Here is a 6,000-nt window from a genome sequence, read left to right as displayed (position 1 = left end):
CTGGGCCACCCTGCCTGGGGCTGGAGGGTCTGGGTGGCTTCACTCGCATGTGTGGCTCAGCACAGGTGTCTGCAACAGCAAAGGACTGGCCAGACCAGTCTCTCCAGCAGGCAGTCAGTCTCCTCCTCCTCCCCCGCTTCCCCTTCCCCTTCCCCTTCCTCTTCTTCTTCTTCTTTTCCTCCTCCTCCTTCTTCCTCTTCCTCCTCTTCCTCTTCCTCCTCCTCCTCTTCTTCTTTTATTTAAGTTGTGGGGTACATGTGCAGAACATGCAGTTTTGTTACATAGGTATACACATGCCATGGTGGTTTGCTGCACCCATCAACCCATCACCTACATTAGGTATTTCTCCTAATGCTATCCCTCCCTTAGCCCCCCACCCCCCAACAGGCCCCGTGTGTGATGTTCCCCTTCCTGTGTCCATGTGTTCTCATTGTTCAGCTCCCGCTTATGAGTGAGAACATGCAGTGCTTGGTTTTCTGTTCCTGTGTTAGTTTGCTGAGAATGATGGTTTCCAGCCTCATTCGTGTCTCTGCAAAGGACATGAACTCATCCTTTTTTATGGCTGCATAGTATTCCATGGTGTATATGTGCCACATTTTCTTTATCCAGTCTATCACTGATGGACATTTGAGTTGGTTCCAAGTCATTACTATTGTGAATAGTGCCACAATAAACATACGTGTGCATGTGTCTTTATAGTAGAATGATGTATAATCATTTGGGTATATACCCAGTAAAGGAATTGCTGGGTCAAATGGTATTTCTGGTTCTAGATCCTTAAGGAATCGCCACACTGTCTTCCACAATGATTTAACTAATTTACACTCCCACCAACAGTGTAAGAGTGTTCCTATTTCTCCACATCCTCTCCAGCATCTGTTGTTTCCTGGGCAGTTAGTCTTCTTTATACAGTGGCTCAGGGCTCCAAGAGAAGGAGAATGCAAGATGTCAAGCCTCTTGGTGGTCAAGAACTGGCACCATGTCACCTCTGCATTCTGTTGGTCCAAGTAAGTCACAAGGCCAGTCTAGAACGCAGGGAGACATAGATTTCACCTCATGATGGGAGAAGTGCTTACTAGATGAGGAGCATTTGTGGCAGCTATTTCTGTAAACAACTTGCCGTATCTTTTTTTCCATCTCATAATTTTGGTGTGTACATAATTTTAGTTTGCTATAGCTGAACTCTACATGTTTTTCTGTCACCTCCAATTTTATTGCTAAGTAGCAAATTCTTTTTCTGTGTTTAGGTTTAAATTCCTAAGAACAGTTTGGTGAATTCATCTCCTTACCTTGTGTCAGTGGTCAGAGGTCAAAGGCCATCCTATTTTTTTTTTTCCTGTGTTTTTATTTTGAAAAGCCTTTGGGGCCGGGCACAGTGGCTCATGCCTGTAATCCCAACACTTTGGGAGGCCGAAGTGGGTGGATCACGAGGTGAGGAGTTCAAACCAGCCTGGCCAAGATGGTAAAACCCCGTCTCTACTAAAAATATAAAAATTAGCTGGGTGTGGTGGCAGGCGCCTGGAATCCCAGCTACTCAGGAGGCTGAGACAGGAGAATCCCTTAAACCCGGGGGGCGGAGGTTGCAGTGAGCCGAGATTGTGGCACTGCACTCCAGCTTGGGCAACAGAGTGAGACGACTCTGTCTCAAAAAAAAAAAAAAAAAAAAAAAAAAAACCTTTGGGATAGTTGCAAGAACAGTACCATGAATGCCTATTGATGCTTCACTTAGATTCACCAATTTTAACATTGGCCACATTTGTTTGATCACACATTCTTTCTCCATGCTTATATATATATATGGAGTTAGTTGAAGACATCATGACATTTTACCTTTAAATACTTTAGCATGTATCTGCTGAGAACAGGGGCATTCTCTTACATAACCACAACCAAATTACCACACTCAAGAAATTTAACATGTATATACAACTATCTAGTGTACTAACTATATTCATATTTCCACAATTGCCCCATAATGCCCTTTATATGCCATTCTTTTTTGATCCAATATTTAATCTATGATCACACATCAAAATTAGTTGCCATGTCTCCATAATGTTTTGTTTTTCTGAAAGACAGGAGGATCTCCCTCCCTTTCCCAGGTAGAAATGCAGTGGCTTGATCATGGCTCATTGCAGCCTTGACCTCCTGGGTTCAAGTGATCCTCCCGCCTTATTTTTTGATTCTTTTTTTTTTTTTTTTTTTTTTTTGAGACGGAGTCTTGCTCTGTCACCCAGGCTGGAGTGCAGTGGCCGGATCTCAGCTCACTGCAAGCTCCGCCTCCCGGGTTTACGCCGTTCTCCTGCCTCAGCCTCCCGAGTAGCTGGGACTACAGGCGCCCACCACCTCGCCCGGCTAGTTGTTTTTTTTTTTTTTTGTATTTTTTTAGTAGAGACGGGGTTTCACCGTGTTAGCCGGGATCGTCTCTCGATCTCCTGGCCTCGTGATCCGCCCGTCTCGGCCTCCCAAAGTGCTGGGATTACAGGCTTGAGCCACCGCGCCTGGCCATTTTTTGATTCTTTTTTGTATGTAGAGATGGGGTCTCACTATGTTGCCCAGGCTGGTCTCGAACTCCTGGGCTCAAGTGATCCTCCCGCCTCTGCCTCCCAAAGTGTTGGGATTACAGGCATGAGCCTCCCTTATGTTCTTTAATTTAGATAAGTTCTCTGTCCTCTTTTGTCTTTTAGGACGTTGACGTTTTGGAGAGTCTAGGCTGGTTGTTTTGTACAATGTCTTTCCATATGGATTTGCCTGATTATTTCCTCATGATTAGATTCAGCTTAAACATTTTTGGCAAGACTATGCCATAGGTGATGTGTGGCCAGTCAATTCAGGGGCTACTCTTAGACAATTGTTGGCCAGCTGCCTGTGCTTACTCCCATCCCACCCCACCTCCCATCATTTCCTTTGCCTGAAGTCTTCTGGGTAAGTTTGACCACAGAAAGATGATAGCAGATGACTGGAGGGTGGGAGGAGAGGAAAGGCTATGATATCGCCCCCTATTTCTCTGTTTTCTGTGACAGCTTTTCTTGTGTGTCTCCAATTCCTCCCAAACAAACACTCGCTCTGTGGTTCCAGCTCCCATGGGGGAAATACCCTCTCCTTAGTTCTGGCTCTTTTTGTTTGGCCTCAGCTTCTGTGCTCTGATGAAACTGACTTCTCCCGTTGACCCTTTAGTTCCAGCGTGGCAGTTGCTTTTGGCTGCTGCCGACCTCTCAGTTGCCTCATCACCCCATCCTGTGTTTGGCTTCTCAGCTTTTCCATTTCCTGTGTAACCAATTTCCTTATTAACGTTCCTCTTTATTTGGTTTGAAAAGTCTCGGGTGGTGTCTGTTTTCTTGACTAAACCTTGACTAATATAGGTAGGTTTTCATCATCAGTGTGATTTGCGTGACTCGTGGAATGGGGCCCCGTGGTACAAAATAAGGCAGCATTAGCAACAGGAGTTATACGAGGGGAAATTCCTTTATAAGGAGAAATAAGCAGTGTAGGCCTCCTCCCTGGTTATACAAAAGGAAATATACAAAAAAGAAACATCTCAAGGTGGTAGAATTTTGTATAGTTTTTATATTATTTTTCTTCTTTTCGGTTCATCCAAATTACTTAATTTTTTTTTTTTTACAATAGACGTAGATATTTTTGACATGAAGAAAAAATTGCCATATCTGTAAACAAATGAAGGAGAATGGTGTACAGGTGTACATGTTGTACACAATAAAATATTATCAGAGGACACAAAAGTGGCTAACCCCCATCAAAAAACAAAAGACAAAATTACAACAAATTTAGAGACCTTAACTGGTTTTTATTTGCCATTCTAGAATAAGGTAACACCTCATCGTACAAAATAGAATGAGTGCTTTGATGAGCTGAGCAGAGGTGGTTGGTTTTTTTTTTTTTTTTTTTTTTTTTTTTTGAGACGGAGTCTCGCTCTGTCACCCAGGTTGGAGTGCAGTGGCACGATCTCAGCTCACTGCAAGCTCCGCCTCCCGGGTTCCCGCCATTCTCCTGCCTCAGCCTCCCGAGTAGCTGGGACTACAGGCGCCCGCCACCTCCCCCGGCTAGTTTTTTTTTGTATTTTTTTAGTAGAGACGGGGTTTCACCGTGTTAGCCAGGATGGTCTCGATGTCCTGACCTCGTGATCCGCCCGTCTCGGCCTCCCAAAGTGCTGGGATTACAGGCTTGAGCCACTGCGCCTGGCCCTTACATTCTTTCTAAAGCAAAACACATCTAGTTTAGTTTTGCTTCTTAGAATCAAAGTCAGAAATGCTATAAGTTAAATTTTGTAACTGCTTAACAAGGAACCACTGACTACCACTTTTTCTTAAAGACAGTATTACCCATTGCCAGAGTATATAGGTTTTAAATTAATAGACTTTAGAGAAATTTTAGATGTACAGAAAAATTAAGCAGAAAGTGAGAATCTATTTTTCGAGCAGAAATTTTTGAGCGCTCACAAAATTTCGGGGTCTCTCTGTTCCAATGAGCTTGTGGATACACCAATAGCTTATAGCCAAGTGCGTATCAGTACCCACCAAATCCATGAGTGAGATATTTTTCTTTAAATCACTAAATGGCTCTAAATGACGGGTTTTACATACACTTAGCCCTCTGTAATGGCAGAGGTGGAATCTGTGGATACAGAGGACCGACTGTTACCTGGAAAACCAGGGTTTGTTTGCCTGGTGAGTAACAAGCGATTCTCCAGGAGAATGCAGGTTATGATGAATAGGAGTTTTCTTAGTTGGCACAAGAAAGGCGGGCACTGGGAGTATTCTCCAAAAGCGCGTCTTCTCAAGGGAAAGTGACAGGAGGCTGTTAACAAGAACTAACTGTAACATATTTAAAAAGGTTTATTCTGAGCCAAATGAGTGACCAAGGCCCACAACACAGCCCCAGGAGGTCCTGTGAACATGTGCCCGAGGTGCTCGGGGCACAGCTTGATTTTATATATTTTAGGGGGACAGAAGTTCACAGATACCAATCAATACGTGTCAGACGGGCGTCAATTCAGCCTGAAAAGGTGGGACAACTCAGGGCACCAGCTTCCAGGTCATACGTGGATTGAAAGATTTTCTGACTGGAAATTGGTTGAAAGAGTTACGTTATCTTTTTTATTTTTATATTTTTGAGACAGAGCCTCCCTTTGTCACCCAGGGTGGAGTACAATGGCACGATCTGGGCTCACTGCCACCTCCACCTCCCCGGTTCAAGTGATTCTCCTGCTGCAGCCTCCTGAGTAGTTGGGGTTATAGGTGTGCACCACCACGCCTGGCTAATTTTTGTACTTTTAGTAGAGACGAGGTTTCACCATGTTGGCCAGGTTGGTCTTGAACTCCTGACTTCAGGTGTCCACCCACCTCAGCCTCCCAAAGTGCTGGGATTACAGGCGTGAGCCACTGCACCCAGCCAAGTTGTTATTATCTAAGGACCTGGAATCAATAGAAAGGAATTGTCTGGGTTAAGATAAGGGGTTGTGGAGACCAAGATTCTGAGGTGGGAGGCAGGACTTGACTCTAGAGGTGGGGCTAGGACACCAGACCAGTTGAAGACTAGCTAAAAACAGGTCGGGGTGTGGGGCAGGTGGGGTGGGGCAGAAGCACTTCCTTATAAGACACATACACCAGTGTGCCATGTCAGTTGACCATTGCCATGGCAACACCTGGAGGTTACTGCCCCTTTCCATGGCAATGACCTGACAACTGGGAAGCTCTCACCCTCATTCTAGAAATTTCTGCATAACCCCCTTAATTTGCATATAATTAGCTCTCACCCTCGTTCTAGAAAATTCTGCATAACCCCCTTAATTTGCATATAATTAGAAGTGGGTATGAGTGCAGACCTGCCTCTGAGCTGCTACTCTGGGCACACTGCCTATGGGGTAACCCTGGTCTGCAAGGAGGAGGACCTCTGCTGCTGCTGGTACACTGCTGCTTCAATGAAAGCTGCTATTTAACAGCAGCAGCTCACTCTTGAATTCTTTGCTGGGTGAAGCCAAGA

The sequence above is a fragment of the Macaca fascicularis genome, chromosome 16 (genome assembly GCF_037993035.2).
Source record: "Macaca fascicularis isolate 582-1 chromosome 16, T2T-MFA8v1.1".
In the NCBI taxonomy this organism is placed as follows: Eukaryota; Metazoa; Chordata; class Mammalia; order Primates; family Cercopithecidae; genus Macaca; species Macaca fascicularis.
Note: the sequence above shows the minus strand (reverse complement) of the source record.